The sequence below is a fragment of the Elephantulus edwardii genome, unplaced genomic scaffold (assembly GCF_000299155.1).
Source record: "Elephantulus edwardii isolate Elephantulus edwardi_28Jun2011 unplaced genomic scaffold, EleEdw1.0 scaffold00012, whole genome shotgun sequence".
NCBI classification, from domain to species: Eukaryota; Metazoa; Chordata; class Mammalia; order Macroscelidea; family Macroscelididae; genus Elephantulus; species Elephantulus edwardii.
The window spans coordinates 18,420,872-18,430,547 of record NW_006399762.1 but is presented as its reverse complement, the minus strand read 5'-3'; the positions used below and the strand labels follow the sequence as shown (position 1 = coordinate 18,430,547).

The window sequence follows — 9,676 nt, the reverse complement described above, 5'->3', positions numbered from 1 at the left end:
TTAAAAAAATATTTTATTTTATTATTTTTTGTGTGTGTACCATCAAATCGGATCTGATTGGTACAGGAGGAGATTGTCCCTCATTCTCCAGCTGAATTCCAGCTGGGTACCTCTGAAATTGCAGTGCAGCTTCTTGCCACTAGGCCCCTAGAGCTCCCAACCTTGTACATGTAGACAATCCTTGACACATTTTAGTTTTGTCTGTCAGATGGGGATGATATTAATAGTTATACTAATAATAATGAAGGATAGTTTTGGTGTCCGAGTGGAAAGAAGTTGCTCTACCAACCCATAGGCGTGGTTCAAGCCTACCAGCCGCTCCACAGGAGAAAGATAGGCAGTCTCCTCCTGTGGGATTTACAGCCTTTGAAAACCTCACGGAGAGTTAGCTATGAGTCAGTTCCCACTCATGGTATGTTAAGACCAACAATAATGATATTGAATAAAAGTCTTGTGTGGTGTAGAAAAACATTTCTTGGTACGAAGATCTTTGATATAGCCACAAATCTATGTATTGTTTTATTTTGCTTTCTTCTTTTTAAAAATGTGCTTATTGATACCTGCTCAGCAGGAGTGGCATCCACTTCCTAAACAACTTGCCTCAAGAAACTCTATGAACTTTGATAAATGTCCATAGTTGTAGGAGGGGCTTCAGGCCTTTTGTTCATAGGGTTGCTATGAGTAGTGCTCCACTCGAAGGCAATCAACAATAACAACAACAACAGTCTATTATGTTTCAGAACTGAGTCTTGAGAATGACCTTACAGGAAAGGGAAGCGAAATGCTGCAGGATCAAGGGTCAGGTTATTAAAAATCCTCCTCTGATTTGAGTCAGTGTTCCTCCTGACAAGATAAGAATGTCTCTGTTCACGTGAGTAGGGAGTAAGATCTAAGGCATGGCTTCTCAGCTTTGCTGCTCTCAGGACTCACCTGGAACCTTGAAAAATACTGATTATTTATTTCCAGTCCCCAAACTTCAGTTTTAATTTGTTTAGCTTGAAAGCATTGTTTTCAGAACTTACAAGAAAACCCAACACAACAAACTCTTACAAGTGCCAGGTTGTTTTCAACCTGTTAGGGTTTAGAAACATTGTTTTATTGTTGTCAGAGGCCCTAGAGTTGAGTTCCTCTCCTAGCAGCCCTGTGTCCATGCCTAATCCTGTGTCATCCTCATATAATCTCTGCTGTGCTTAACCCAGAATTACAACGCCTGTGTCAATCCACCTGGTTGAGGGATTTCCTCTCCTTGGCCAACCTTCTATTTTTCCAAATGAGATAAGGAAGTAAGGCTCACCTTGGGACTTCACCTCCAGCCCCTCCTGATATCATGTACCTGCCTTAAAATCTGCTACTCATTAACATCAGGTGATTTCTAACCATCCCATGGGATAAGGCTTTGTTGTGGTATTTTGTGTTTTGGTTTTTTTTAAATCTCTTTCTGTAGGTTAATCTACTGTTCTTATTGTTAAGTGTTTTGAGTTGGGTCCACCTTAAGCATTACCCTATGAACAGTAGATCTGAACCCTGTCCTGTCTGTGCCTTTCTCATCTCCTCTGACATAATTGAACTCATTGCTGCAGTCATTGTGCCAATTCATCTTGTGAAGGGTCTTCTTCTCTTTTGCTGACTCTCCACCTTTCCAAGCATGATGTCCTTCCCCAAGGAATAACTTCTAGCAACATGCCCCAAGTATGTGGGATGAAGCTTCTCCATCCTTGACTTCAAGAAGCACTCTGGTTTCACCTTCTTTAAGACATACCTGTTTCTATTTTGGCAGTCCATAGGGTAGTCAGTACTCTTCTCCAGCACCACAACTCAAAGGCATCAATTCTTCTATCATCCTTATTCATTGTCCAGCTCTCAGATGCATAGCAGGTGATTGGAAATACTTTGGCTTTGAATACTTAATCTTTAGACTGACATCATTGCTCCTCGGGACTTTGGAGAGGTTACTGAGAGAGGACACTTTTCTGCTGCTATTATGTCTCCTGATGTCCTGAGTGCGAGTGCCAAGAATGTTGACTGTGGATCCAAACAAGATGAAACTGTTGATAATTTCATTCTTTTCTCCATCTATCATAATGTTACCCATTGGTTCCAGGGTTGAGGACTCTTGTTTTCTTGATGTTGAGACGTACGTAGTCTTTATTGAAGGCTGTAGTCATTGATCTTCCTTACCAGGCCCCTCAAGTCCTCCTCGCTTTCAGCAAGCAAGGTTGTATCATCTACATAACTGCCTATTAGTCTAGCGGTGAAGATTTTTGTGTGTGTGATGTTGAGATTCAATCCATATTGAAAGCTGTAGTCTTTGATCATCTACAGCAAAGTTGGTCCCGTCCCTAGGACAAATACAGAAACACCACTCAGGACAGATACAGACCTTCTAAAGCAGAAAGTAAGGGAGGAAATAAAATATTCACTGATAGGTAACATCTTGATAGATGGAGAAAAGGTTGTTGTTGTTGTTGTTATGTACCATTGAGTCATCTGTGACTCACAGTGACCTTATATACAACAACCCTAAACCCTTCTCTATCCTGTGCCAATCTTATTGTCTCTGACACACCTACCCTCATCAGTTGTCAATTACTTTATTTGGATCCACATTCAACATGTATGGCAGCAACAGTCAAGAAATCAAAAGACGTGTTACGTTAGAAAAATCTGCTGTCAAGGACCTCTCCAAAGTGCTAAATTGCTGCAGTGTCAGTTGAGAAATGAAGTCACACCTCTTTCTGTTGTTGTTGTTATGTGCTGTCATGTCACTTGTGACTCATAGTGACCCTATCTACAAAAGCCTTAAACTCTGTTCTGTCCTGTGCCAATCTCACTGTCTCCGATACACACATCCTGATTACTCTAGTCACGGAATCAATCCACCTCATAGAGGGCCTTCCTCTCCTGCGCTGTAACTCCACCCTCCCACGCATGATTTCCCTCTCCTTACAACATGTCCAAAGTATGTTAGACGAAGCCTCAGAATCCTTGCCTCCAAGGAGCAGCCCGGTTTAACCCTCTCCAAGGTGAACCTGTTTGTTCTCTTAGCAGTCCACGGTACACTCAATACTCTTCTCCAGCACCACAGCTCAAAGGCATCAATTCTTCTTCTATCCTCCCTAGTCATTAGTCATGCTATCTTCAGTTGTATTTGTATAAGAAGAATGGATGCTTTTTCCAAAGACTGGTTCCTGCCCAATGCATTGTTTTAAGTATTTTCTTTCCAAGTTGACAGTTAATAAACTGTTTTTTCTTAAAACCCCACAAACTAAGCATAGTTTACTGAGTGTCAGCTATTGTTTTAGACACTTGAAAAATAATGAATTTAATTTTCTTGATGATGTTTAAAGTAATTATTATTAATTATTGTTATTCTGGTCCACACATTACTGAAGAAGACACAGAGATGTTAACCAATTTGCCCACATTTTGTACTCGGGCATTTTGACTCCAGAGTAAATGGTCTTAATAGTTAAGACTAAGATGTTTCACAAAATTTTACTCATCCTTAGAAGAAAAGCAAAGCAGGAAGGGATAGGAGAGAAATAAATTTTTTTCATGCATTTATTTAAAAAAGTAAAAATCACTAGTTTTTAAATGCAACAGTACTGATAAGGTGGCATTAATAAATTGAGGATAATTAAAACACGTGGTATAGTCGTAACACTGACATAAATTGCCTCCAACCTGAAAAACTGGTTGCTTTGTCCTAGAATCCTACTTTCTTTAGTCATGTACTCTAAACTGGCTGTTTACCAGGAGGGGAAATGCATTTACCTTTTGAAACAGTATTTTCTTAGGCATATGTAAACTATATCACAAGCTGTGTGTTTACTAGTAACTGTATGTAAACTGTTCTTTTTTGAATGTGAAAATACTATAATTTTGCACCGGATTAAAACACTTAACCCATGTATAAAAAGCCAATGATCACTCTTAGACTAGGAAATGGGTTTTTGTTGTTGTTGTTTAAAAGATACTTTTTATTTTATACTGGCTTACTTACAAAATTTGTGTACACTGCTTTTCACACTAATCTTTCTCATTTCTTAACTTACCTCTCCCTCCACCCTTCAAATTGTGCAGCCCTATGATTATGCCCTCCCCATCCTTCCTTCTGTGTACAAGACAGTTTTTTTAAAAATTTTAAAAATATTTTTATATTACTCTGATTTATTTACAAAGTTTGAATACATTGTTTTCCACAAAAGACCCCTCACATTTTTTGAGAGGATTCTCTCTATTCTGCCAGATCTGTAATAAAATGCTTGGGATAGTGCAATTTGACTCTCTTAATTGCCAATTGACTAGGGATAGAATCCCTTGCATTCAGTATCAATATAAGGCAAAAACAACAATAACAACAACAAAACTCAAAACAAACAAAAACCTGCAAAAAAATAGAAAGTATATCCTGTTTGAATAAACTGATGTGATTTTAGCTGTTTTTTTTAAATATAAGGTTTTTTGTTGTGAAAAATTTTCTGCATAAATGAAAGCAAATAGGCTAGTGGAAACCTTATATTTTAACTATTGTGATAAAAGAATTAAAGTCCATTAAAGAGAATATTTTTCAGAATGCTAAATGAAATCTGTCTTTGCAGTAAGTATTACTATTATACTCTACCTGCTTCATCTTTACTCTTGGTTGAAATATTTTAGTGTAATTATGGGCATAATGCATGTCCAACTCTGAATAAATAAATACCTAAATAGGTATACCCACCCCTCTCAAAAACCTGAACTTTTTTCTGTATTACTACGTTAAAGGAAATGGACAAGTCCTTAAAAGCATCTAGGATCAATCTATATGGTTAAGAATCTTCCTCAATTTGCTATAATGGGCTCTGTTATTGTTATTATTGTGTACCGACCAGTAAGAACTGACCCAAAGCTGACCTTCCGGCAGGTTTTCAAAGGCAGTTAGTTCGACAGGAGGAGATGGCGTATTTTTCTACAGAGCAGCTGGTGGATTCAAACCACGTGCGATTGGGATTGCAACTTAGTTTCTTACCACTAGGCCACCAGAGCTCCCTTAAATGGGCTGTAGTGTGTCAGAAATTTTGAGGATGGAACAGGATAGGACAAGGTTCAGATCTGTTTTTCATGCGGTTGCTGTGGGTTGTACTTGACTCAAGGCCACCTAACAACAATCTAGGATCAAGTCGATGTTTGGTATTTACATTTCTGCATTCTTCAATATGGATTTCATTTCAACATCAAATTACAGCAGTTCTTACCACTGGACCGATAGGCAGCATCCTGGAAGATGGAGAAAAGATTAAAAATGTCAACAACTTTGTCTTATTTAGTCCCACAATTAGTATACTTGGTACCAGCAGTCAGGAGATCAGGAGACATATTGTACTAGGAAAGCCTGCCGTCAGGGACCTCTTCAAATTATTGAGGAGCAATGATGTCAGTTTGAGGATAAAGTTTGTGGGCTAAGATGCCCCTGAGTCAGGTTTTTTAATCACTTTCTATGCATCTGAGGGATGACGGTCCATGGGCCAGGAATCAAACTTGAGCCTCCTGCATGGCAGGGGAGAATTCTACCACTGAGCCCGCTCTGGTAGCCTAGTGGCAAGAAGCTGCACTGCAATCCCTAAGCCAAAGGGTTTGCGGCCATCATCTGTTGTTGTTGTTATGTGCCGTCGAGTCGCTTGTGACTCATAGTGACCCTATGTACAACAGCCCTAAACTCCGCTCAGTCCTTTGCCAATCGCACTGTCTCCGACACTCCAATCCCAATTATCCCAGTCATTGAATCAATCCACCTCATAAAGGGCCTTCCTCTCCTGCGCCGTCCCTCCACCCTCCCAAGCATGATGTCCCTCTCTAAGGACCGGTCTCTCCTCACAACATGTCCAAAGTATGTTAGACGGAGCCTCAGAATCCTTGCCTCCAAGGAGGCACCCAGTTTAACCCTTTCCAGGACAAATCTGTTTGTTTTCCTAGCAGTCCATGGTATTCTCAATACTCTTCTCCAGCACCACAGCTCAACGGCATCAATTCTCCTTCTATCCTCCTAGGTAGGAGCACTCTCCCGTGCAATTAACTGCCTCTGAAAACCCACCAGAGGGTCAGCTATGGGTTTGTTTCAACTCTACAGTGCATAGCAACAAAGCATCTAAGAGGATTACATAAGAGGCTCATAGGATGATGGAAGAATTGATTTCCTTGAACTGTGGTGTTGGAGAAAAGTCCTGGAGATCCCATGGACTGCCAAAAGAACAAGCAGATATTTTGGAGAAGGTTCAGCCAGGGAACTCCTTGGAGGTAAAGATGATCTCCCTGTAACATACTTTGAACCATGTTTCTAATAGAGGTTATCCTTTGGAAAGGGACATTGAAAGGTGACTTGAAAGGTGGAGGAACAGTGAAAAAGAGGAAGACCCTCAATCAGGTGAATTGACTCAGTGACCGCAGCAATAGGCTCATATATGCCAGAGGCCATGGTCTACTCATTTGCTTGTTATGCTTCAGAGAGTTGGACAATGGCTAAGGATGACAGAATATTATTGCATTCAAGTTGTGGTGCTGGAGAAGAGTCTTGAACATACTGTGGCCCGCCAAGAAAACAAATAGGTCTGTCTTGGAAAGGGTAAAACCAAATTTCTCCTTGGAGGCTAGGATTTTGAGTTTTTGTCTTACTTACTTTGGACACGTGGCCAGGAAAGATTGGTCCTTGGAGAAGAACATCATGCTTACAAGGGTGGACGGACAGCACAGGAGAAGAAGACCTGGATGAGATGGACAGATACAGTGACTGAGGCAATGGGGGTTAGTGTGTCAGAATTAGTGAGACTGGCCCAGGACAGGGAAGGGTTCAGAGCTGCTGTACATAGGGTCACTATGCATTGCAGGCAACTCAACCAATAACATACTATGACAGGTATGGAAGCAGGAGTGGCATCCACTTCCTAAAGAACATGTCTGTGGAAACTCTATGAACTTTGAAAAATGTCGATAGTTGAAGAGGGGTTTCAGGCCTTTGGTTCATAGGGTCGCTATGGGTCGTGCTCGACTCGAAGGCAATCAACAGCAATAACAACAACATGCCAGAGATGATGAGGATGGCACAGGATAGTTCAGGAATCAGATCTGTTCATAGGATTGCTATGAGTTACACACGACAGCGACTAACAACAATTGCCCCCCCCAATATTTTCTCCAGCTTATTAAAATGAGAATCTAACCAAGATCCAAATATAGGATTTGCTTGTTTTGTTTCTTTTTTTTAAAATTTTTTTAAATTTTTTTGTTTGTTTTGTTTCTTAAGTCTCTTCTAATCGAGAGCATTCCTCAGTTTACCTTTTTAATATTATATATATTTTTTTACATTAACTTAATTTACTTTTTTATATTATCTTGTTGGAGGGGAAGGAGGGACAATTGTTTGTGGAATGTCACATCTTTTGAATTTGAGATGAATGCTCTATTTTACCTTAAGCCTGTTCTTATCTTCTGTCTCTTGGTGACCTCACACTTTCCCCCTTTTTTCTGTTTGTCCTAATAATTTACTTTTTTTGTAACATTGCTTTTTGCTTGGATAGCCCTTCTAAATTTATGGAAACCTTCATTTACCTTTTGCCTATTAATTATAATTACCACTCTGTCCTGCATCTAGAAAAATGTTCTCTGTATTTTTTTTTTATTAATCCCTGATACTCGTTTCTGATGTCATGTATGCACTGAGTTGGAACAGACTCATAGCTGACCCTCCAGCTGGTTTTCAGAGATAGTAAATCTCAGGAGATGAGATTGCCATCCTCCTGTGGGGAAGTCAATTCTATGGTACCTATCAGACAGCTCTCAATCTTTTGTTTTATGGCCAGATCACTTTTCTTCCCTTTATTGGTTCACAATCTGGGGAGTACTGTCCTCTAGAGGAATTTGTGAAGTAATGTTACTCAGTTGTCACAGAAACAACAGGCTTCAGGCTTTTTTTTTTTTTTTACCAGATGTAGCCATTTTCAGAGACCTTAATAACTCAAGTATCCTTCAGGCTTATAATAGGGCTTTAATATTTGTTGTTATTATGTGCCATCAAGTCACTTGTGACTTAAATCAACCCTATGTGTAACAGCCCTAAACCCTGTGCCAATCTTATTGTTTCTGAAACACCTACCCCTATTACTCCAGTCCCTGAATCAATCCATCTTATCCAGGGTCTCCCTCACTTGCACTGTCCCTCCATCCTCCCAAGCATGACAGCCCTCTCCAAAGACTGGTCCCTCCTTGCAACATGTCCAAGGTATGTCAGACGAAGCTTCAGAATCCTTGCCTCCAAGGAACAGCCTGGTTTCACCCTCTCTAGAATGAACCTGTTTATTTTCCTAGCAGTCCATGGTATATTAACTACCATTCAACTCTCCTTGTATCATTTCTAGTCATTTTCCAACTCTCTGATGTATAGCAAGAATTATAAAGACCATGGTCTGAATCAGGTGTACCTTAGTCTCCACACTGACATCAATGCTCTTCACTACTCTGGAGAGGTCCCTGACAGCAGACTTTCCCAGTGTAATTTGTCTTTTGATTTCCTGGCTACTGGTGCTAAGAGTGTTGATTGTGGAGCCAAGCAAACTGAAGCTAGTAACAATCTCAATCTTTTCATCGCCTGTCATGATGTTGCCAATCGGCCCAGTGGTGAGAACCTTTGTTTTCTTGATGTGGAACCTCTCAGCTTTAAAAATATCTCTGTGATTTCTAACCTTTTTTTGAAATAACTCTGAACAACTGAAAGTAAGCTTGCATAACGTGCTAATAGAGGAGCTCTTGCAGCCTAGTCAAAAGATGGTGTGTGCTGCAATCCAAAGGTACATGGTTCAAATCCACTGGTTGGTCTACAGGAAAAGGATGGACAATCTCCTCCTGTGCCACTTTTTTGTTGTTGTTGTTAGGTGCCATCAAGCTAAGACTCATAGCTACCCTATAAACAACAGATCTGAATCCCATCCTATCTTATGCCATCCTCACATTTTCTGCCTTCCTCTTTCACTGGCCCTCCACCTTTTCAAGCATGATGTCCCTCTCCAAGGGATAACCTCTCCTAGCAACATGTCTGAAGTATGTGATATAAAGCTTCATCATCTTTGCTTCCAAGGAGCACGCTGGCTGTACCTTCTCGAAGACATATCTGTTTGTTCTTTTGACAGTCCATGGGATATTCAGCACTCTTCTCCAACACCACAGTTCAAAAGCAATGAATCTTCTGCCCTAATTACAAGAAGCTGTGCTGCAATTGCAAAGGCACACGGTTTGAAACAACATGGAGTAGCTCCATGGGAGGAGGGACAATCTCCTCCTGTGCAATTTATTGTCACTGAAAACTGGCTGGGGGTTGATTCCGATCTCACAGGGCAGGTGGAGGTAATCACGCAGATTTTGGATGCCTTTGTTGGTAAGGTATCAGTAGAAATGTCTCCAGGTGAACTGTTCCTTCACATAACCTCATGACTTGAGACTCTGCATGGCCTTCATGACATGAAGGTTGGGCACATTTTTGTCTGCCAGTTCAGGGTGCTTTGGCATGTGGACATCCTTCTTGGCCACCATCACCTCCTCCTTAAAAAGGAATTTATATATGGCAATCCAGTTCTTCTCTGGTATCATCATCGTAACTGTGGCTGTGTCCAGAACCAGGACTGGAAAGCAAGGTGTGCCTTCTTAGAGT

At 40.6% G+C, this 9,676-nt stretch overlaps 1 pseudogene; it reads right to left on the bottom strand.

Annotated features, from left to right (window-relative positions):
- LOC102877189 overlaps positions 1 to 9,618 on the bottom strand; it is a 12,735-nt pseudogene extending 3,117 nt beyond the window's left edge.
- Between the last annotated feature and the right edge of the window lie 58 nt (positions 9,619 to 9,676).